This window comes from Tenrec ecaudatus, chromosome X, assembly GCF_050624435.1.
Source record: "Tenrec ecaudatus isolate mTenEca1 chromosome X, mTenEca1.hap1, whole genome shotgun sequence".
Lineage (NCBI taxonomy): Eukaryota > Metazoa > Chordata > Mammalia > Afrosoricida > Tenrecidae > Tenrec > Tenrec ecaudatus.
The window spans coordinates 57139607-57165690 of NC_134548.1; the positions used below are offsets into that span (position 1 = coordinate 57139607).

Consider the following 26084-nt stretch of genomic DNA (forward strand, 5'->3'; position numbering starts at 1 on the left):
CCAAAGTGCCTCAAATACTGTGAGACAAACCACTACGGTTTAGTTAGAGATCAGCCAGTGAAATGACACACTTCTGAGCCCACAACAACCTGACCAGCATCCCATGAGAGGACTATCCAACTCACATTCTAAATAACAGAATACTAATCGGCTAGGTCAAGAGTGAAACCACAAGTAGATACAGCAGTCACCCTAACCCCAGAACTACCTGGAGCTAGTTGGTAGAAGCTCTTGTACGAGTCCCCTGAGAGTCCAGTGTTCTTCAACTCTGGAAGATGGCTCCAGGCTCCTCTAAAACAACATGGAAACAGGATATGAGGGAAGCAATACAGAAAAAGATGGAAATGATAGAGGAGATAAAGGAAATGCACCAAAGGGAAATGCAAAACTTAAGGGATGAAATAACAAAATCCAGCATCAAATTGACAGACTTTGCCAACAGAGTTCAGGAGTCAGATAATCGCACCATTGACCTAGAGGATGACCAAGCAGACTTCAACAAATAGGAAAAGCAGTCAAATAAGACAATGAGAGAAGCTGAAGAATACCTGCGAGCCATGTCAGATGCTATTAAAAAGAACGGTATTGGAGTAATTGGACAACCAGAATAAGACACAACAAAGAAGTCTACAGTGAAAATAGCGAGGGAATTCTTAGAAGAAAACTTCCCCAGCTTAATAAATTAAAATCAGGCAACCATTCCGGAGACTGAAAGAACACCACCCAGATTGAATCCCAAGAAGTACCCAATACACATAATAGTTAAATCATATAACTATGAGGAAAAGGAGAAGATCATAAGAGCAGCTAGGGAAAAGCAAATAGTCACATATAAAGGTATCCCAACAAGAGTGTGATCAGACCTATCGGTGGACACGATCAAGAAGAAGAGGGAATGGAGTAACATATTCCAAAAATTGAAGGAAAATAACACAAACGCAAGAATACTATACCCAGCCAAATTATTTATTAAGATAGACTGAGAAGAAAGAGTAATCACAGACAAGGAAAAACTCAATGATTACATACAATGAAACTCAGCCCTACAAAAGATCCTTGCTGATCCAGTATGGGCAGAATATCAACACTCACCAAATGCAGATAAGAGACTATCACAAAGAACAACTCCACCCATAGGGCAACAAAGAGAAAACCACCCCCAAGCTAGCATTGTCTCAATAGTTGAAAGAAGGCAAAAATAAACCATACACACACTCAACACAAGCGGAGAAGATAGGTAGGAAGGTAAATACCCTACATAATAGGCACAAGATGACATCACAGAGTCCACCAATGGATATAATAATGCTGAATATCAATGCCCTGAACTCAGGCACTAAAAGGCAGAGGCCAAAAGACTGACTTAGAAAACATAACCCCTTGATTTTCTGCCTACAGGACACACATCTCAAGCTTGCAGAGAAAAATAGGTTGAGAATTAAAGGGTAGAGGAAGATATACCAAGAAAACGGCAAGCAAAAAAAGCAGGGATAGTGATCTTCATATCTGACACAATTGATCTCAAGGTACAAGCCATAACAAGACAAGGAGAGGCACTGTATAATGCTAAAGGGAAGAGTAGAACAAGAACCATTGAGAATAGTAAATATATACACACCCAATAAGAGACCCTCGAAATCCAAGAATGAAACACTCCAAAGATGAAAAAAGAAATCACAGGCTAAACAATTATAGTTGGTTGCTTAAATACACCACTCTCTGAAAAAGATAACTGGGAAAGAAACACCACAAGGAGGCTACAGATTTAAACATCACTATTGGACAACTTGGCTTGAAAGATATTTTTAGAACTTTCCACTGAAATGCAAAAAATTTCACATTCTTTTCAAGCCCGCATGGCAAATATTTGAAGATAGACCATATCCTGGGACACAAGTTGAACTTGAGTCAATTGAAGCACATAGAGATTATACAGACACCTCTCTCTGATTACTGTGCCATCAGGCTGAAAATCAACAGGAGGAAGATGAAGAAAACAATGGCAAACAATTGGAGGATGAATAATTGTGTATTGCAAAAAGAGTGGATATTGACCCCGGTCAGAGATGAAATCAGGAAGTTTCTAGAAACCAATGAGAATGAAAATATGATGTACCAAAGCCTTTGGGATACAGCAAAGGCATTTACCGGAGGAAGGCTGATAGCAATAAATGCACACATGTAAAAAGAAGAGAGACTTGAGGTTGATATGCTGGCACAAAACTTACACCAATTAGAGCAGAGTCAACAGAACAATCCTACTAACAGCAAGAGGATAGAAATAATAAAAATCAGAGCTGAGATACAGGAGAGGGCAAACAAGAAAACTATGGAAAAAACGAATGCAGCTAAAAGTTGATTATTTGAAAGGATTAACAGAATTGAGTGACCACTGGCAAACCTAACCAAAGAAATGAAGGAACAAACATCAATTGCAAGAATGAGGAATGAAACAGGGAGCATGACAATGGACCCTAATGAAATCAAAAGGAGAATTACACAATACTATGAAAGCCTGTATTCTTAACAAATTCAACAACTTGGAAGACATGTACAAATACTTGGAAAAACAATCACTTCCTAGACTATGCCAGATGGATTTCAAGGACCTCAACAGACCCATAGCAATGGAAAAAATAGACAAGGTCATCAAGGGATTACCAACAAAAAAATCCTCTGGGCCAGATCGCTTCACAGAAGAATTCTACCAAGCACTCATGGAAGAACTGACACCACTCCTACAAAAATTCTTCCAGAACACAGAAAAAGATGGAAACCTCCCAAACTCTTTCTATGAAGCCAGTATAACTCTGATACCTAAAGCAGGCAAGGATGCCACAAGAATTGAGAACTACAGACCAATATCCCTAATGAACATCGATGTAAAAATCCTTAACAAAATACTGGCCAATAGAGTACAAAAACATATAAAAAGTAATTCACCAGGACCAAGTGGGATTCATACCAGGGATGCAGGGATGGTTCCACATTTGAAAGACCATTAGTATTATTCACCACATTGGCAGGAAAAATGATAAGAACCACATTATAATATAGATAGATGCGGAAAAAGCATTTGACGACATCCAACATCCATTCCTGTTTAAGACACTCAAGAATATAGGAATATATGGAAAATTCCTCAATATTATATAAGCTATATATGAAAAACCAACATCCAACTGGATAGTCAATGGAGACAAGATGAAAACAATCCCACTGAAAAAGGGGACCCGACAGAGATGCCCCTTGTCTTCACTCCTATTTAACATCGTACTGGAGGTCCTAGCTAACAACATGACACAAAGAAAAGTCAACAAAATCATTCACCTGGGGAAGGAAGGGGCGAAATTATTATTTTCAGGTGATATGATTCTATACATAAAAAATTCCCTAAACTCCACAAGTGGACTGTTAGAAGCAAGAGAGGAATATGGCAGAGTGGCAGGGATATACCTGACTAAAAAAACAAAAGATTTGTACGAGGAAAATTACAGAGTACTATTACAAGAAACCAAGAGTGACCTCTACAAATGGAAGAATATCCCACACTCGTGAATTGGAAGGCTCAGTATATTATAGATGTCAGTTCTGCCCAAGGCACTATATAAGTTTAATGTTATCCCGATACAAATACCACCATCTTTATTCAAAGAACTGGAAACACTGATTACCAACTTCATATGGAGGGAGAAGAAGCCCAGATTTAGCAGAGAACTCCTCAAGAAGAAGGACAAAGTGGGAGGGCTTGCTCTACCTGACTTTAGCACATATTCTACGGCCACAGTAGTCAAAACAGTGTGGTACTGGTGTAACGACAGATATTCAGACCAATGGAAAAGAGCTGAACACCTGGAAATAAAAACATCAGCATACAGGCAACTGATTTTTGATAAGGGCCCCCCAAAATATCGAACGGATAGCGGATGCCTTTGTCAATAAATCATGCAAGAAAAAAATGGATATCTACCTGCAGAAAAATGAAACAAGACCCTTACCTCACTCCATTCACAAGAATAAACTCAAGGTGGATCACAGATCTTGAGGTAAAACTTTTAATTATTTGAGCCATTAATGAGGGAATTGAGACAAACCTGAGAACTTTGGCACAAGGAATACATAGGCTATTGGAAAAAGGAAGGATACAAATACAGAGAAGTTGCAAATTGAGAAGTGGGCTATACTGAAGGTAAATCACCTGTGTAAATCGAATGAATTCACCAAGAGAGTAATAAGAGAGTCCACAGACTGGGGACACATCTTTAGCAATGACACACCAGACAAAGGCCTTATTACTAAAATCTACAATACTTTGCAAGCTTGTAATAAGAAAAAACTAACTGCCCACTAAAGAGGTGGGCAAAGGACATGAACATAAATTTCACAAGGGCAGAAATCCAAATGGCCAATAAACATCAGAAAATGTTCCCTATAATTAGCCATATGAGAAAATGCAAATTAAAACAACTAGGAGATACCAGCTAATACCCTCAACAATAGCCCAATTTTTAAAAAGTAACAAGTGTTGGAGGGGCTGTGGCGAGATAAGAACTCTCATCCACTACTGGTGGACCTGTAGGTATGTATAGCCATTATGGAAATCAATTTGGCGATATCTAAAACAAATGGAAATTAAGCCACCATACATCCCAGCAATCCCCCTACTGGGCATTTACCCAGAAGAGGCAAGAAACAAACCATGGTCAGACCTCTGTGCACCAGTGTTCATTGTGGCACAGTTCACAATTGCAAGGACTTGGAAACAACCCAAATTTCCATCCACAGACGAATGGATTAAAAAACTGTGGTACATACATACAATGGAGTACTACGTATCCCTAAAAAGCAATGATGAGCACATGAAGCACATTGCCACATGGGAAGTACTGGAGGAAATCATGCTATGTGAAGTAAGAAAAGCACAAATCATGCTAAGTGAAGTAAGAAAAGGACAAGTACAACATGAGCCCACTGAGGTAATCTTAAAAAAATGGGGCATAGGGGCGAAGCTACTATATACATATATTCCTGCCGTGACGTCCAGCTACTATAGCAGGGGCCAAACCCAATCCAGGGATATATATATGGCAGCCAACTAAAAAGGAGGGGAAAGAAAGAGATAAGTTTAAAAAATGACTTGGGTAGGGCAGGGAGCAGGGCAGTAATCCACCAAAGGGGAGTGTACTGTTTATATCTACACAGGAGCGGGAGAGAGAGATGAGGCTTCAACCCGAAGCACCAAGAATTGAATAAAACTTACCAGCATATACCAGGGAACCAATACAGAGGTCTGCGGGGCTGGCCCCAATCCCAGCTATGTGGACACCCTGCATCCCCCAGAAGAATGCACTTCAGAGTACAGCACTGAAGCTACAGCTTGGGGAGAGGGGTACTTCTGATAAGAGCATACAGGAGAAATGAAAAGGAATGGAGAGGGATGGGAAAACATCTGGCCTACCAAGCCCCAAGAATGATATTCCTGCTCAGAGCAGACAATGCACAGAGAGGACCATAGGGCTGGCCCCACCACGAGACACGACATCCCTCACTAAAGCAAAGCACAATGGGGGATAATACTGGAGACATAGTGCAAAATTGTTTACAATCTAACCCCATTACACTGGGGCAAAACACTAAGAGCATACAACAGAGTAGCAAGGGGAGCAAATTGATGAAATCTGTGGGGAATGCCAAAAATAGACTTTGGAGACAGAGTGTGGCACCCCATCAGACTCGACTGGAAAACACTTGTAAAGGCCAACAAACAGACCTTGGTATATGTGTAAGCTTTTCCATTTTTGTCAGTGGTTATCTTTTCGTTGTTTTTATTTTGTTTGTTGTTGTTATTGTTGTGTTGGGCTTGACTTCCTTGGTTGTTTTGTTTGGCTTTGCCTGGGTTTTGTGCTTATTAATGTCTGTAGGTCTATCTAGGTAAGATAGGCAGGATAAACAATTTAGAGTTGAAAAGAACAGGACCAATGATTCTGGGGGGATACAGGAGAAGGGGAGATAGGAGAAAGGAAGGGTGGGTGGAGCTAACCCAGGGACAAGGGAACAACAAGTGAACTAAAATCAATGGAGAAAAGGGCATATGATATCTAGTGGGGCTTAATCAAGGGCAGTGTAGCAGCAAGAAATTACTAAACCTGAATGAAGGCTGAACATGATGGTGGAACAAAAGGAAAGTAAAAGGTAATAGAGAAAAGAAGCAGGAGGCAAAGGACATTTATAGAGGTCTAGATACAGCATGTACATATGTAAATATATTTATATATTTGTGTATATATATGTATAACGAGAAGGGAATAGAGCTATGCAATCACATATGTTAACTATGTACTCATATGTAAAGAATTAAGGTTGCAAATGGATATTGGGCTTCAACTCAAGTACTCCCTCAACACAAGAACACTTTATTCTAATAATCTGGCATTCTGTGGTACTCATCTTCCTGACAGGATGACTGAAGACAAAATGGGTGTATAATCAAATGTGGTGAAGAAAGCTGATAGTGCCTGGATACCAAAAGATATAGTATCTGGGGACTTAAAGGCTTGAAGATAAACACGTGGCCTCCTAGCTCAGAAGCAACAAATCCCACATGGAAGAAGCACACCAGCCTGTGTGATCCTGTGGTGTCGATGGAATCAGATATCAGGTATCTAAGACCCAGAACAAAATCATATCTAATGTGAATGGGGGTTGCTTGGAGTGGAGACCCAATGCCCATCTGCAGACTAGTGGAAATCCCCTCACAGAAGGTTCACAAGGAAGAGATGAACCAGTCAGGGTACAGTATAGCACTGATGAAACACACAACTTTCCTCTAGTTCTTTAATGCTTCCTTCCCCCAACTAGCATGACCTCAATTCTAGCTTACAAATCAGATTAGACCAAAACATGCACACTTTACAGTTAAGAGCCCGCAAAACAGGAAATCCAGAATAGATAAACCCCTCAGGGGCAACAATGAGACTAGAGATACCAGGAGCATTAGAGGAAGTTGGGGGAGACAGTAGGATTTGATCACAAGGATCAATGTATAACCCTCTCCCAGGGGGATGAACAACGGAAAAGTGAGTGAGGGGAGATGTAGGATGATGTAAGATATGAAAATAATAATCTATAACTTATCAAGGGTTCTTGAGGGAGGGTGGGAGGGGAAGGGAGGGGAAGAAATGGGGAATTGATGTCAAGGGCTCAAGTGGGGAGAAAATGCTTAGAAAATGATGACAGCATATGTGCAAGTGTGCTTGATATGATGGATGAATGAATGGAATGTGATAAGAGATGTAGGAGCTCCCAATAAAAGTAATTAAAAAATAAATAGAAAATTATATTATTCATATATCCCCTTTTCAATAATAAAAATTAAAAGATTCAAGACATGGAAATAAATAGGACTCACTTCCTCTTCATTCTCATTTGTCTTCCTCCACTTCTTTTATTCTATCTTCCACCATTCTACATTCTCTACTCCACTATCTTCAGTGGTCATCCTTTCTTTCCACTTTCCCTTATGCCCTTTGCTCTTCCTTTATATCTGATTACAAAATATACATTTGAAGGAAGGTGGCTCACTACACATTCATATTTATAAAAATTCTTCCTGACAAGAGATTCAAAAGTCTATATCATCATGCTTAGGGGCCCTTCTAGTGATGTACTTATATTGATCCCTTACTTTTGCCATGAGGATACCAATTATATTTTTCCTTTAACAATAAAGATTAGAATTATTGTTATAATAGAGCCACACACATGTCAAACAAATCAAAATCTAGAATTTGATAGTTAGAGGATCTATTCAGGAAGAAAGATGAAATGGGGCTATTATAATAAGGAAAGTCCATTGTAACTTCAAAGAGACTTGCATTACCAGGGAGAAGATTGTGACAATAAGACCAGCAAATGTCTCAAGTCTTAGGAAAAATATATTTTTCTTTTATATAGACTGAAAGTACAGAAGACCAGAGAAACATAGATGTGGAAAAGTAGGGTGAAAGAGTAGCATTAAGGGATAGTAAACAAGAGAATGTTTAGCTTTACTTTTTTTTCCTTTGATGGGCTTTAAGGATAAGTTTACTTGTTGCCTTAGGCAACTAGTGGGTTAAAGCTCAGTGATTTGTGGGAAGGAGAGAAACTTAACCAAAATTTATTGATTAACATTTTGTTTCTGATGGATCAGTGGCACTAAGCAGTTTCATTTATTTATGAAGCAAAGTAGGTGAATTTGGAGAGTCTTACTATGCCCTTGTCAAACATAAGCAAGAGAACATCCATGAGTCATATATGTCATGAGGAGAAGGCTACTAATTTAAAATAAAACGTTAAAAGGTCCCCGAATGGTGTAGTGGCCACTGATAGGGACAGAATAGGGGCTTCTGCCTTGCTTGCTAAGGGAAGGAAAACTGACTCTGTGAAATGTGTTATAAACAAAGGATTCTGTGAGAACTGGCTTGTCAAATACCTTGACCTTGAAACCAAGCCCTGGTGAAAATTTGACTCAGGACTGTATTCGGAGATAATCCTGAAACATTCTGAAATACAAGAGGATAACCAAAAAAATCCCAGAATTGTGCTGGGTGGAACAGAGCTTTCATAATACATATTTTTGGCACTAGGCAAGCATCAAGCAAATCGCTCTGAGTTAATGTACCCAGTGGCATCGCCTGGGAAGGTTCTCTTCGGTCACAGTGAATTTTTTCGTAAAAGCAGTTTCACTCAAACTTTGTTTTCTGTGATGGCCAATTTAAGAGAACAATGTGCCACTGTGAAATTTTGTTTCCTGCTTAGGAAAAATGGTGGAGAAACTGTTGTGATGTGAACACAGTTTACAAAGACAATGCTATGGGAAAAACAAGTGTATGCATGGTTTTTCATTTCATAAAAGGTAACATGTTGATTGATAACAAACCTTGTTCTGAACATCTTTTGATTTCCTAAACAGATGAAAATGTTGGTTCATAGTGCATTTGGAGTTCGTTCCACCAGATCAGACTGTTAATCAAGCTTTATATTTAGAAGTTCTGAAAAGATAGCATAAGAGTGTGTAACCCCATGCACAAGAACAAACTCAGGTGGATCACAGACATAGAAGTAAAACTCCAAACTATCAGGACCATCAAAGAAACAATCGGGACAAACTTAAGAACCTTGGCACAGAGAATACCTAGAATAACTGAAATAGGGAAGGATACAGACACAGATGAAGCAGAAATCTACAAATAGGATACACTAAGGATAAAACACCAAGATAATAAGTAACAAGAGAACCCACAGACTGCAAGAGGATTTTTAGCAATGACACACAGACAAAGGGCTTATTACTAAATCTACAATACTGAAAAATCCTATACTGAAAAATTTCAGAAAATAGTTAACCCCCCGCAGAAGTGGGCAAAAAACCTGAACAGAAGTTTCATTATGGAGAAGGCCCTAATGCCCAATAAACATATGAGAAAATATTTTCTCCAGATCATTAGCCATCAGTGAAATGCAAATTAGAACAACTGAGATACGACATAATACCCCGAGGACAGCCCAAATCAGAAAATCAGAGAGCAACAGATGTTGGAGGGGATGTGGCCAGATAGAAACTCTCCTCCACCGCTGCTGGTCATGTAGACACGTACAGCCTCTGTGGAAAGTGATCTGGTGATATTTAAAGCAAATGGAAATGTAATTACCTTATGACCCAGAAATCCGTCTACTGAGCATATACCTAGAAGAGGTAAGAAATAGATCATGACCAGTCGTCTGCACTCCAATGTTTATTGTGACACAATTCACAATAGCAAAGAATTGGAAACAACCAAAATTTCCATTGAGAAACTATTGGATTTAAAAACTCCGGCACATACACACAATGGAGTACTATGCATCACTAAAAAGCACTGATGACCACATGAAGCATATCAGTTCATGGGATGAGTTGGAGGAAATTATGCTAAGTTAGCCAATCACAAAAAGACAAGTAGAACATAGGTCCACTGAAGTAAGTAAAATAAGTACAGTAGGTAGAGAAGGAAAGTAACCTATCTCACAGTATATGGTTGACATACAGACAATCAGGTGTGGGGACAGATAAACACAAGGATGTACATGTCATCCCAACACAAAGAAAGGGAAAGAGGATGGGGTGAAGGGAGGGGGAAAAAGGAGACAATGGCGTTGGGGAACAGGACACGAATCCACCCAGGAGGAGGGTATTGTTTATGTATTGTCTCCATAGAAATTGGAGTGTCAGTGCAGACCACATCACAGCACGCCAAACATTTTGGACAATGTAACCACATGGAACAACTCATAAACAGAGAGGTATACAGGGTCAGCACCAATCAGAACCAAACTAACTTGACAACACTAAACCTTCAGTTTGGCGAGAGGGCCTGCTACACCACACAGATGCAAACCAAAAAGGAAAAGGAGAGAGTGAGGGACTAGACCCCACACTGGCACACCACGCCCTGAGGGTGACTTCCTGCATGGAGCTGCTAAGGCACAGAGAGCACTGCAGGGCCCAAGACACCTTGAGATAGGATGTCGCTTTGCTAAAGCATACCACGACAGAGGACAATACTGGAGACACACAGCGGTGAGTGAGTCTGGTTAAACCTCCCAACAGTGAGGAGGAACAAGAAGGGAACATAAGAGATCAGCAACTGGAGGAAAACAAAGCTTCAAAGCCCCTGAGGAGCCCCCAAAATAGTCTTCAGGCTAGGAGGGGGCAGTTCCCAGAGCCCCCTAGGGACTGGTCGGGAGATAGTCATAAAAGTCAACGGACATAAGTTTTTTTTCATTTTTATGCTTGTTTTTAATTTTTCTCTTTTTCTTAATCTTTTGCTTACTGCTCATTTTGTCTCCATTATTGTTGTTTTGCCTGCCTATATAAGATAGGCAAAGGAAACACGCTCGAGAAGCAATGGTTCCAGAGGGATGGTGGGAGGTGGGAGGTGGGGGGGGGAGAAGGAGGCGGGGGAAGGTAGTGGTAAGCAAACAAAACCATAGACAGGGGAACAACTAAGGAATTAAAATCAACAATGAAGAGGACATAGAGATCCTAGTGGTGGTGGAGCAATAGCAATCTAGCTGAGAGGAGTCTAGCATGATGGTGGGGCAGGAGGAAGGTAAAAGGAAACGGAAAAATCTAGGACACAAAGTTATGGATAGTGATATAAATGTACATATGTACATAAGTAAATATATTAATTCATAGAAATAGAGGCATTGGCCTATGGACATATATTTATATTGCAATACAGTGAGGAAGACTTTGGGCTTCTGCTCAAGCCCTCCCTCAATGCAAGAACACTTTGTTCACCAACCCGGTATTCTGTGATGCTCATTCTCCCGACATGGTCACTGAAGAAAAATGGTTGCATAGGCAAATGTGGTGAACAAAGCTGATGGTGCCCGGCTATCAAGAGATAAAGCATCTGGGGTCTTAAAGGATTGAAGTTAAACAAGAGGCCCTCTAAAAGAGAAGCAATGAACCCACATGGTAGAAGCACACCAGCCTGTGCGATCATGAGGTGTTGACTGGATCAAATAACAGGCATCAGAAGACCCAAAACAAACAAACAAAAAAACATATTGTTGAGAAGGAGGGGGGTCAGAGCAGAGACGCCCTCACAGAAAGGTCACAAGAAAGGGATGAGTCAACCAGGGTGCAATATAGCACTGATGAAACACACAATATTCCTCTGGTTCTTTGAGGTTTCCTCATCACCCCCTATCATGACCCCACTCCTACCTTTCAGTTCTGACTAGACCAGCATATACACTGGTAGAGATAAGAGTTCAGGACACATGGAATCCAGGTCATATAAACCCCTCAGGAACCAAAATGGGAGTATTGATACCAGGAGGGTAGGGAGAAGGTGGCAGAAGAGGGGAGGAAGGGGGAACCAATCAAAATGATTGATGCATAACACACCCCCTCCCAAGGGGGACAAACAACAGAAACGTGGGTGAAGTGAGACAGTGGTTGGTGTGAGATATGAAAACAATAATTTATAATTTATCAAGGATTCAAGGGGGTTAGAGGGGGGGGAGGGGAAAAATTGCTGATACCAAGGCCTCAAATAGAAAGTAAATGTTAAGAAAATGATGATAGCAACATATGTGCAAATATGCTTGACACAATTGATACATGGAGTTTTATAAAAGCTGTAGGAGCCTCAAATTTAAAAAATGAAATACATAGCTTTGAAGAAAAAAATATGGTTTATATTGGGGACCCCCTCATATTCTAACCCAGAGCAGCAGCCAACCCAAATAAAACTGAAAGAAATGATTCATGAGACCCAAGGACAGACTAAAACTAATTAGAAAGTTGTTTGACCATCTGCAGATCGGCACCCCCCTTCCATTTGAAAGACTACAAGCATTCCCTTTACAACATCCCTACTCGACTTGAGAGGGGTACCTGCTTTGCTCCCAAAGCGAATTGAATCTTATCTATGCCTATGATGGTTCTTCTCAACTTGAGAGGATGATCTGATTTATTTCATTTTAAGTGACTCCATTTTAATAAAACTGTGGTTTAGCTCTGTGGTCATTACATAATCTGGTGTCAGTTTGGGGATTGAGAGTGAAGGGGTGGAGTCTAGTCTGTCGATCAGGTCATAGCTTGATGACCTCATTTGGAGGCACTAAGGAGATACATAGCTCGCTGGAGGCGGAACACATGCTCAGTCTCTGGGAAACATTCTTGTTGGCAAGCCACATAGAGACAGGTTGATGGCAGCCAGAGCCTCGGAGCTGGACTAGCCACATGAAGACCCCTGCCAGGGCTCAGGTGTTTACACTGTCACTGAATTCACAGGAGTTTCCACCCATGGGCCTGTGATCGTCCTGCATTTGGTGTCATTGCATGTTTTCAGTGAGTCTGAAGAGGAATTTATAGATTGGTATTGGACTTAAGGACTAATATTGGACTGAAGGACTTGATCTGGACTGGGCTGGGATGTGTTCCCAATATTCAATTGCTCTTGTATATAAACCTCTTTCTTATACACATAAGAGCATCTATGAATTTGCTTCTGTAGTCTTCCCAGACTAACATAAACTCTTCAATGCTGTGTGCATATGTGTGTGTGAGTTAAACTTATCTTTGGACACTAACAAACCGCACACCGGTCGCACGGGCTTGGAGCTTGCTAACTCCCCTGTAGGCAACAGTCCAAGAACCAACCCACATCTGGGGCCCTGAAATGGATTGAGATAGACCCTACAGCGATAACAGCAGTAGGTGTGATACATCTTCATCATCAAGTATATGATTGACTCCAGAGTGAGCACTTTAGGATGCCTGCTGAAACACTGGAAACAACCATAGTTGTCTTTAGATAACTTGAAGCAGAAAAACAATTATTTTGTTTTATAACATCCTTTGACCCTTATACCATCTTGGAGGTTCTGAAGCCTGGACAGTCCATGGATTTCTGAGTTAAAATACCATCTTTTAATTACATTTGTTTGTCGACATGAGGGCAAATGGAGTGAAGTACCTTGTGCAGGCAGGCCTTCATGCTCCTCTGAGAGCACAGAAACCTGTGCAAAAAAGGCTTCCCTGAGTACCAGCTAAACCATCCCGAGTGGAGTCCCCGAGAAACGTTCTCCTTTAGCAAATCCACAGAAACCAACAGCTCCCACTGATAATAAGGCTGCAGCTAGCCTAACTTTAATTCAAGGAATTGGGGGAACCCTCTATCCCACACTGTGCACCCTACAAGAAGCAGCACAAAGTACTGGAAATATCATGTTCCCTTTAGTAACATAAAGGATCACTCTTTATTTGACCTTTAAGAATCTCATGGTCCTCTTATTGCTGAAGCACTGATGAGAAACAACACATTATTGGGGCTGCTGGGCACAGAGTTGATTGAATGCATGCTCCAAATAAAAACTTAGTTGATGGAGCCACAGCTGTCCCACAACAGAAGGGTCAGGCAGGGGTAGAAGGGAGGGCACCTTGAGATTACATGCAAACCTGCCTAATAGAAGAAATGAAAACATTCAAATAAAGCTGTGAATTATTCAAAATTAGCTGAAGTAGTCCAGGGCAAGGTGAGAGCCTTACAGTTTTCAGAAACTGTCTAGTGGAGGCAATTCAGAGACTTACCAATGTAGATCCAGAAACACCTGATAGACAAGTTTGTCTACACAAACCAAAGCGACTGCCATCGAGTCAATGCTGATTCCTAGCAACCCCGTGTAGTTGGGTTTTTGAGACTGTTAACTGTTTATAGGAGTAAAAAGCCCAGTCTTTCTCCCGCGGAGCTGCTAATGGTTTTGAACTGCCAACCATGTGAATCACAGCCAGTAAATAACCACTACACCCCCAGGGCTTCTAAAGTTTATCTAAATATCCATTTTATTAATCAGTCAACTGCAGACATTCACAGGAAACTGCAATGTAAAGTTATGGGACCCCACACTGACCCAAATGATCTCCTAACAGCAGCAACCTTAGTGTACAACAACCAGGATTTGGAGGGCAAAAAGAAAAAACACCAAAGGGTTAAAATTATTGTAGCTGCTATTGTGGCTAAGTCTCCACAGTGTGAGGACTCTGGCTGTCCTACATGGCACCAACCCTGGGTGTTTTGTTATGTCTGCAGGAAGACTGGCCATATAAAGTGTGAATGTTCATAGAGGAGGTCTTCTCCAAACACAGGGGTGGGAGGGATGCCACTCTCCACCCGTTTCCACTGTGGGACTCCAAGACATCTAGCTCCTGACAGCCCCAAGCAAGTCTTGATGACAACACATCCTGTCCAGTGATGGCCCCGGATCAGATCCATAGCTCACTCTAGCAACACCATTAGCATCAGATTCAAGGAGCTCTAGGTTTGTGGATGTTGCCGGTAAATCCTTCTACTTTTGCTGGACACAGAAACTGCATATACAATACTAAAATCTTTTGGTGGACTTTTGACTTCTTCCTACCTCTTTGTTTTTGACATTAAGAGGCGAGTATCTCATATTTCTTCTGGCCTACACCTGGCAGGGCTCTTTATTTTCACATCAGATTTTAATTGTTCCTAAATAATTCTTTGCTTCACTTTTGGGCAAGTACATCAGATCCATTTTCCATACAGGTATTAAGAGTTAATGAGGTAAGTTAGTTTCTAAAACATGCTGAAGACCTGAGAAAAGTACAGCAAGCCTTGCTAGACTATGGCAAGAAAGTAGCCCCAGGACCAACTCCATTAGACATCCAATCTCCTATGAAGCCCAGAGATTGGGTTCTTGTAAAAAGTTTAAAAGAGTAGTGTCCTCAGCAGCCATTGGAACCAATCTAGGAAGCACCTAAATAGGTGTTGTTATCTGCCCCAACAGCAGTCAAAGTTCAAGGAGTGAAGACATGGATATATTTCTCTTGAATTAAAGCATCCCAAAGCCCTGACATGAACTCATCCAATCAAGGCAAAGACCTGTACAACTGAACCCTTGGAAGGTTTGAAACTTCGCTTTAAGAAGCAGAAACCTGAGCAGAAAGGCTGAATAGATTTAACTTCTATAGCTTGAGGAGTCCTGCTGGTGCATGGTTATGAGTTGGATTGTGATCCACATGGTCGGTGATTGAAAACTACCAGCAGCTCTATGGGAGAAAGACTGGGCTTTCTAAGAAAATGACTGAAATAAAGAAACAAACCAAAAATACCCAGTTACATTTTCAGAAACCCACAGTGGGTCTGCAGTGACTTGCTGACAGTGAGTTTGGGTCTTTTTGAGAGTTGGAGGAGACATCTGCCTCCTCACTGCCCACCCTCACAAACAGCTGCATTAGCCATGGAAGTTGGTGTTCATAAGTGAAACAGAAAAGAAGGAGTTCTGTTTAGACACAACACTTACGTGACATTTAATTAAAAGTGATCAAATTTTCACATTCAGCGATTGCTTAGTTTGTAATGTAAAAATTAGCAATAAAAAAGAATTCAGATGGACATAATAAATGGCAGGTCAGAGTAAGTTGTCGATATACAGAGAAGGAGTTGAATAATAGTTCTGTCTTAAAGTGTCTGGTCATGCAAAATGTGAATGATGATAAAAGAAACTTGAAGATATTCAGTAAGTTGTTTGGAGAGAAGTTGATGAGATAAGAGAAGTGAATGCATTCATTATAAGAGAAGGATTAATTACAGTGTAGGACATATGAAAGTGTAAGAGTCAAGCAACACTAACTGTCATAACCCGTCTTTTCTTGAAATTGACCAAGGGAAATGGAGATATGTAAATCAATCATATCGTTTCAGTTGACTCATTAAAAAGTGCTGAAGTTGTTCTCTCAAAACCAGAGTGAAGCCAATGTATCTGGACCTTACATATGACATCTGAATTCCAGTGAGTGCAATTAGCAGAAAGAATAAATGCCAAGAACTTCAAGAAGTTCAGGGGGCAATTCAACCAAACATGACCTCAACCCCATGCCATTTGCATCCCCTTCTCTTTTCTATACTTGGAAACTTGAGATGAGCTGTTATAGTGGCTTATTAATGTCTTCCCTACCACTTTCTCAGATCATCGGCATCTGAGCAAAAAGCACTTGTAATACATCTGTCTCTACTCTTTAGCTTGGTGGGATGACGCTGCATACATAAATCCATACATTCTAGTTTAATTTCCTGAGTTGTCTCTTACACTTTAAGAGCCCTTGCTTTGATAATCCTACTACTAGTTTTTGACCTGTTCTTATTTAGCACTCTCGTAAAATTTGTGTCTTCTATGCTTAAATGGGTCCATATAGAGATGATGATTGTGAGTAGGTATCAGCCTTTATGACGCATCTGTCAGGCTGCAACCATCTTCCTCAGAGAAGATCTGCCCAGTGTTTCATGGTTCGTTTTCCCTAAAGGGATAAAGCATAAGGTCAGGAAAAGATAGGACCCATAGGACAACTATGCCTCCTATCAGCATGAGCTAGCCATATCACCCTTCACTTATTTACCCATTTCCCTGCTCTCTTCAGGAAGGAATGACAGGGATGGAACAGGGGCTTCTGTCCTCCTTGCTAAGAGAATGAACAAAGGAACCTGTGAAGCAAGTTATAAACAAAGGAGTCTGTGAGAACTGGCTTGGAAAATACCTTAACTTTGAAGTCAGGCCCTAATGTAAGTGCTGACTCCGGATTATACTTGGCGGTAATCTGGAAACATTATGAGACATGCCGACCCAGAGCAGCAGCTCAGATAAACTGGGGGGGAAAAAAGATTCGGGAGACCCAAGGACTGACTGAGTAACTATTTAAAAACTATTAAAAAGTTGCTTGACCATTTGCAGCGTGGCAACTGTCTCCCATTTGAAAGTGCCATATAAAGACTAGAAGCACTCCCTTCTACAGTGTCCCTTCTTGTCTTGAGAGGGGGACCCGCTTTGTTCCCAGAGCTAAGTGTATCTTATCTATGCTTAAGGTGGCCCTTCTCAACTCTCTAGGGGGACCGCTTCATTTTCTGGTACTTTCTCTGATTGTATTCCGCTTCTTTTCATGTGGATTTCAGTATCTGATAACCCACAAGTGTGGTAAAATTTTCTATTGAAACATAAATTTTCTCTTTACAATTATTCCTCTTTTAATCAAAGAAAACTCTCAAAGCAAAATGAAGCGATGGGTAATTTGGTTATACAAAACTTGTAAAGTCTGTTTTTGCTGGAAATTTCTATAAGGAATCTCAGATGGCATTTCTTTGTTGTGATGAAAATATCCCAAACAAAACCTAAGTCAATTAAATAGTTTTTAAATGTATAATTATGGAGCTCTCATGGAATAATGGGTTTTTCATATGTTAACCACAAGATTGGCAGTTCTGGTCCAAATTTTGTTTTGCTTTGTTGATGGATCCCGGGGGACATGGGAGAGGAGGAGGCAGGGGAAAGGAAGCAGTGTTAACAACCTTAGGGACAAGGGAGAAACAAGTGATCCCAAATCAATGGCGAGGAGGGTGTAGGAGGCCCGGTAGGGCTTAATCAAGGGTAATGTAACCAAGAGGAATTACTGAAACCCAAATAAAGGCTGAACATGATAGTGGGGCAAGAGGAAAGTAAATGGAAATAGAGTAAAGAACTAGGAGGCAAAGCGCATACATATATAGAGGTCTAAATACAGGCATGTACATATGTAAATATATTTTATATGATGATGGGGAAATATATCTATAGACATATATTTATAGGTTTAGTATTAAGGTAGCAGATGGACATTGGGCCTCCACTCAAGTACTCCCTCAATGCAAGTACACTTTGTTCTACTAAACTGGCATTCCATGATGCTCACCTTCCCAACACGATCATTGAAGACAAAGCGGGTGCATTAGAGAAACAAATTCACAGAAACTCTTGTATTTAAGAGAGAGTTTTATATAAAGGTTGAGTGCACATCAAGAAAACATCCCAACCCAGTGCTGCCCAAGCTCACAAGTCCAACATTAGCCCATATGTCCAACACCAATCCACAAAGTCCTCCTTCATCTCACAAAACACATGCAATGAGGCTGACTGCAGGATGAAAGCCAAATCTGTGAACGTGTAAGCACCTCAGTGTTATCAGGGGTTTCCACATGGCTACTCCAGCACTCAGAGCTTCATCGGGGTCGGTCCATGCGGCTTCTCCTTGGGAATGTCTTGTAGGAAGTGAGTCTTGCGAGCTGAATCAGGGAACTGGCTAAGGCAGCTGCACCCTGGTCCGACTATCACAAAGCAAGAGACCCGAGAACTAGAAAGACGAGGCTCACCGAGCCATTTATCCATCCACCCTTCAATTACCTCCACATGTGTTTATCGGCCAGGTTGGCACAATGAACTAACTACCTGAATAAACAAATGTGGTGAAGAAAGCTGATGGTTCCCGGCTATCAAAAGATATAGCATCTGGGGTCTTAAAGTTTTGAAGATAGACAAGCGGCCATCTCCCTAAGAATCAACAAAGCCCACATGGAAGAAGCACACCAGCCTGTGTGATCACGGGTGACAATGGGATCAGGTATCAGGCATCAAAGACCAAAAAAAAAAAAAAAAAACCCTCATAGCATTGTGAATGAGGGGAAGTGCGGAGTGGGGACCCAGGGCACATCTGTGGGAAATTGGACATCCCCTTGCAGAAGGGCTCTGGGGAGGAGACGAGCCAGTCAGGGTGCAGTGTCGCACCAATGAAATATACAACTTTCCTCTAGTTCTTTAATGCTTCCTCCACCCTGCCACCCCCAACTATCATGATCCCAGTTCTACCTTACAAATCTGGCTAGACCAGAGGTTGTACACTAGTACAGATAGGAACTGGAAACACAGGGAATCCAGGACAGATAAACCCCTCAGAACCAATAATGAGAGTAGCAATGCCAGGAGGGGAAGGGGAAGGTGGGGGAGAAAGTGGGAACCGACCACAATGATCTACATATAACCCCCTCTCTGGGGGACGGACAACAGAAAAGTGGGTGAAGGGAGACATCGGACAGTATAAGACATAACAAAATAATAATTTATAAATGATCAGGGGTTCAAGAGGGAGGAGGTTCGGGGAGTGGGGGCAATGAGGAGCTGATACCAAGTGCTGAAGCAGAAAAAAATGTTTTGAGAATGATGATGGCAACAAATGTGCTCGACACAATGGATATATGTATGGGTTGTGATGAGTTGTACAAGCCCCCAATAAAATGATTTTAAAAAGAAAAAAATTTTACAGCCTTGAAAATCTAAAGGGCCAGTTCTACTCTGTCCTATAGGGTCACCATATGTTGGAATTGACTTGTTGAGAGTACGTTTTTGTTTCTATGCATAATTTAGTGACACTGATTGCATTCTTCATGTTATATAAGCATTATTGGTAAAATTTTCCAAATTATTTCACTACTATTAGCATAAACTCAAAGCTCTCTAAATGAAACAAAAAATTGCCCTTTTCTTCTGCCTTCAATCTTGTGTGTGCTCTATATTTGGTGTGCTCTATACATGTCAGGTGGGTTCTGTTGGTTAATAATATTCTTCTAATTATCTATATCTGTATGTATCTTCTTTATAATTGCTTATTCTTTTATCCAAAGTGGTATATTAAAGTCTCCAACAATTATTTTAAACCTGTTTTCCCTTCAACTCTGTCAGTATTTATAAATTTTAGGGCTTCTTAAGTGCATAGATATTTATAATTTTATATATTTTAAATTCCTTTGATCATTATATAGTAGTCTCCTTGTTTCTTACAATGGGCTTTGAGTTAAAATCTATTTTGTCCGATAATAAAATTGCCACACCTCCTCTCTTTTGATGATTGTTTGAATGGATTTTTTTCACCAGAATTTCTATTTTAACTTCTTTGTGCCTTAGGAATGTATCTTCTAGACAGCATATAGATGAATCGTGTTTTTGACTTTTAATCCAATATATCACTCTTTACATCTTGATTGGTGCATTTAATGTACTTAAATCCATGGTAATTATCATTGGTTGCAACAATAGGTTCAAATATTAAAAAAATATGATAATGGAACAATTCAGACTAAAGGCTTTGGTAGAAATCTTCAACTTTTTATTACTAGCTTTGATGGGTGCTATGTAAATTTTAATAATAGTTGTATTCCTTGAATATGGATAGATGATAATCCTATCACAGACAACATTGTACTTTATGTTAGCAATTGAAATGTCCTTTATGATGATGAATACAAAGCCATTTCTCTTGTTCCATTCCCAGTATAGTAAAACATAATATTTTCAGATTCAAAATGGCCAATATCAGTCCATTTCAGCTCACTAATGCCTAAGAATGATGAGACTTCATCTTCCATACTCTGAGCATGTCCTTAAACAAGGACATTGTGTTTGGTACAATAGAGACCAGCAAAAAGGAAGAAGACCCTAAGGAGGCGGATTGACACAGTGGTTGCAACACAGGACTTGGATACAGGAACAATTGTGAGGATAGTGCAGGACCAGGCGGTGTTTTGTTTTGTTGTGGATTGGACCTCTATGGGTCAGAACTGACTCAATGACTCCTAACAGAAAACAACAGCAAACACCTAGAATGTCCATTTTTATGTATTCCGTTTCATTTTTGACAAGTTCTAGTTTTCCTAGTTTCATACTTTGTACAGCCCAAACTCCAATTTTAATTGTTGTTTGCAACCGTTTCTTCTCATTTTGAGTTATGCACCATCCGCAAATGAAGGTTCCTAAGGCTTTACTCGCACAGGCTTGACTCCAGCCATGTGATTATATTGAGAACTTCTTTTCATCCGATGCAGTTTCCAGTATTTGACAGTGTTTAGATTCTGTCCATAAGGTCTTCAGTGGCAACTTCCTAAAAGATGCACAGTCTCTTCCTTCTTTGTGGTCTGTTTTGGTCTGGAAACTGCTGAAACCTGTTCAGTTTGATTGACCCAGCTGGCATTTGAAATATCAGTGACATAGCGTTGAGCATCACAGTAACATATAAGTCACCACAATACTGACAGACAAATAAATGGTGATCCAGCAATCCCTCTGCCAGGTATATCCCCTAAAGAAATAAGCATCATTACATCACGAAGCATATGCTTGTCCATGCTCATTGCAGCACTTCTTACAGTAGCAGGAAGCTGGAAACAACCTAAACACTCATCTGTAGAAGAATGGATAAAGAAACTCCAATAAACACATACAATGGAATATATTGCTGAAAAATAATGATGGGACTATGGAAACATGTCATGGTATAAGTAGATATAGGGAACTGTATGCTTTGAGAAATTAGTCAATCATAAAAGGACAAGATAAAAGATTTTATACCAAAGAAAATAAATTCTGCTGATTGCCAGGGCCAGTAGGACAAGGACGGTAAGATGAAGCAATGTTCTAAAGGAAATATAGGTGTTAACATGGACGAAGGGGAATATAGATAGTATTCTACAAGAGGGAGAAGAGAAATCCAAAGGGAGTAGGACAAGCTACTGAGGTATTTGGTAAGTAGGTTTAATTGCTGTACACAAAATTGACATTATTGACATGTAAACTCCCAGATAATTCACAATTTTAAATTGTTAATTTTTTAAGAATCATAGAATAAAGAGCAGCTAACTCAAAGAGCTGATCTTTTCACCAGTATTTTAAGCAAGATAGGATGATGAGGATAAGGAATGAATCATAAACAGGGCTGAGTCCTGAATTTACAAATTTAATCCAAAGACTGTTTCAGCCAATCAATTTACCTTTTGGTATTCCAAAGGGTAATCTAGATAGATTTCTTTGAGGGACACAGGACAATCACAGGGGTTATTAGATAGAAGTTTTAAGAACAGTGAATAAAAGGTCAGGAAAGCTGTATCAAAATTTTTATTTTTCATCACAAAAATGTACTGGTTCATTCCTGAGGGATAGCAAGAACTGTTCTATGATTTCATTGAAACCCTTTACTCTATACACCCTACAACCCTTATCTTTCCCCTTCCGACTTCTTTTTGTTCCCAAACTCAAACAACATTTAAAATAAAAATAATTTGACTCCCTGAGAATGTCAAAGTTGCCATTTTGACATGATGTATATGAAATAGCCCAGAATTCTTTGGGGGGAGGTTTAGGTAGATGGAAAGAAGTATATAGCCATTGGTGGATGATAGGTTGAGAAACAATTGCTTCATGTTTTAATATATATTTAATTTTATTAATTGGGATTAATACATGTATCAAATCATTCCATAGTTTGATCACACCCAGAAGAATTGTTCATTTGTTACCACAATCTTTTTCTATATGGGCCCTTTGATGCCATCACCCCTTCACCCAACCACCCTTTTTTATGTCCTCCTCCCCAAACCTTTCTTCCACTTGCTGACTCTATAGGTTCATCAGGCCTGGTTTACATACCCTGGAAAATGAAAAATCATATACCACAACTTCAAGAGGGTGTCCCCCAATCACATAACACTCCTGAGATACCCCCTAATATATATAATCAAAAACCAGACAGAACAATATAACCCCCAAATATATAAGATTTTAGAAACAGATCAGGTCTGGCATGCATCCTAGGGGGAATCTGCTAACATGTTTTATCTGTTCAAGTCAGGCTTCTGACTGAACCCCATTTTGTGACCACTTTCCTCCTATCCCTCAATTGTGGATCGAGGGAGTTCACCACAGTTTTATTTCCTGTATCATTCCACCAATGAATCTTGGGCTCCTGCTGACATTCACAGCCTTCTGCAAACCAGATTCTCAGATTTTAAGCTCTGATACTAATTCCTCCCTTCAATTTTGGATTATATGCTCCACAATCTGATTATTGTGATGTATTTAGTTTTTATTTGCTTATATCAGGGTATATCTCAGAGGTGCTATGGAGTTGTGAAATAAGTTTTGAAGTTATTTTTGAAGTTGTGAAATAAGTTTTTCTATTTTTCAGTAATTGCAGGATTGATGAACCTATAAGGACAGAAAGCAGAACAGGGGGGTTGGGAGAGAGTCCAGGGGAGGGGACCTGATAAAAGGGAGATGATGCCAAGGTCCCCAGGAGGAAATAGGGTGTTTGGGAACTGATTATGCAAAAGCAATGGTACAGTTCTGCTTGACGAGATTGAACAATTTAATGACATGATATTTGGGTTCATTCCCAAGTAAGAATCAATTGATAGGACAAACAAACAAAGATCTATGAATGGTTTGGGGCTCACACTAAATCTCAGTTCCAACTTAAGAAGACTTAGTTCTTACGTTGTGTCCATGCTTGCTACTCACTTCCAGGAAGGGAACACGGAGGAGAGGGATGCTAAAGCAAAATGTGGTGAAGAAATTAGATAGTACCTGGCTATTGGATAAAATAGCAACTGGGGTCTTGAAGGCTTGTCTCCAAACCAGCAGCCATCTAAGTGAGATGTCAACTAAGTCCATGTGGAAGAAGCACACCATCATCAATCACTGAAGGATTGATATATTTTTGATATCACCTTTTATTTATAAAACTTAACTGTCTCATCTTTTTATTTATGTAATGATTATTTTTAATTGTAGCAAAAATATAGGCAACAAAACATTCTCCAATTCAACAACTTCTATATGTTTAAATAATTGCCATTGATTATGCTCTTTATGATATACAACCATTATTGATATCCTTTTACAAATTATTCCACCATTAACATACATTCCATGCCTCTTAAGGAAAAAACTCTTCCTCTTTCTCCTATTGTAACCATAGGTCATATTTCATTTCTTTCTTTCTCTTAGTAGTTTTATTGATATAATATTCACGTATTATACACTTCCATAGTTAAATCATTTAAAAAAGAATTGTATATACATCATCACAATTAGTTCTAATGCTCCCTCCTCGCTCCCACATTCATTGTTTGCTCCCAATTCCCCTCAGCCTCCCCACCCTCAGCCCCATTGCTGATAAATCATTGCATCAGTTTCTGTCTCTATGTACCCACTCCTGTGCTTCACAAACTGGGAAACTCACCAGATACAATAAAAACAAAATGAAACAAAAAGAGGAAAATACTAATAATATAAAAGTAAAATAAAGAGTAAGAAACAAAAGACCATCACAATATTAGGAAAGCCAGAGAAGAAATTTCTGTCGTGGAACAAGCAAGAAATATTTGAGACTAGAGCAAATTCAGGTAGGGTCAAGAGGGATGTCAACTGACCAAGTATCATATTAGACCATGGTTTGATCCACCATAATCAAGTGTACAATCTTTGGTAGTAAAGCTGTCAGGTCCCTCGCCTATGGCTAGAGGGTATCTGTCAGAGGCTTCATCTGATACTCTGAAGTTAGATTTTGGGCTCCCACTGTTCTCCATAGCCTCATTTTGATATTTTTGTTTAGTAAAAGTTCCCATAAATTTCTCATTAAAATCTACACACACACACCCAGACAGGTAGATATCCTATCAGAGGGATGAGGGTTGCTTATGTGAAAGTCAAGTCAGGAGAGAGGAAAAGGAGCAGACAAGACTAGAACACAAGTGCATGTCTTCTGGTAGAAAAAAGGGGAGGACTGACCTCCAAGTGGAGGGTGGGGGGAAAGACGAAAAATACTTTTAAGGACCTTATTGGGGGTGGGAGATATCACTGGTAATATTCACCGAAAAAGCCACATTGGCCTGAGATTCCAGGCATACCACAGGGACTCAGGCCAAGTGCCATAGAACACTGGGACATTGAATCCTGGATCTGTGGGGCACACAACCCGCTCCAAATGCCTCACCAGGAGATCTGATGCTGAAACTCTACTAGGTGCACTGAACTCTATTTTAAACACCACCTGCAACTTGTAGAAAGTAATGCCACTTCAGGAACAGGCACAGAAGCCTTACTCTGAAAGCCAGTGATGAAGAAAAAGGTGCTGTAGAGGAAGTTAGGGATTCAGGAAGTATTAGTGACAGATGAATCAGTGAGTCACAGTCTGGTATAGAAATGACGTGGATCTCTGGGGTTTAAGACAAAGGCTGATGAATTTGCAGTTCCGGGAAGACAGGAAATTTCCAAATAAAAGGTCACAAAAATTTAGGCTACTACATGAATATCAAAGACTTACTCAAGATCAGCTCCTTTACTATCTTCAAAGAGAAGGAATGGGGCCCCCACATTATGAACAATACCTGATTATTGCCAGCTGAACCAAGTCCTTTATTCTACTAAGGGTAGACCATTTAAGCCAAAACTGGGCCAAGATAGACCGGATAGCCCAATACTTTGAGTACAAACGAGACTGGGACTCAATAAGGTTACCTAATAAAGATCATAAGAAGGGATTCCGGTGAAGTGTACGAGAGCAGATGCTTTGTCAAAGGCTCAGTACATATATATGCTTCAGTTACCTAGTACCAACTGAGAAGGAAGGGTCTGCCCTTCAATGGGGTGTTCATTATGAACTTGAAAATGGTGCCATACTCAGAAAGCCCACTTTCCCTCTTTTTTCCCTCAAGATTGTTTTTACCTTGTCCTTCTCCAATCACATTGGGGTTAACCTGATTCTTTTCCCCAAAATTTGCTGGTTTAAATGGAAGTTGTGTACAAACTATTTTACTCTTGCATCTTTTCAAGTTATTCTTTCTTATATTTGCCATTTTCCTTTCCTACTTGGTGAAACTTGGCTTTCTGTTTGA

The 26084-nt window shown here is 40.1% G+C and overlaps 1 pseudogene; it reads left to right on the forward strand.

Moving 5' to 3' along the window:
* The first annotated feature begins 527 nt into the window (after positions 1 to 527).
* Positions 528 to 26084, forward strand: LOC142433402 (centriolar and ciliogenesis-associated protein HYLS1-like; annotated as a pseudogene).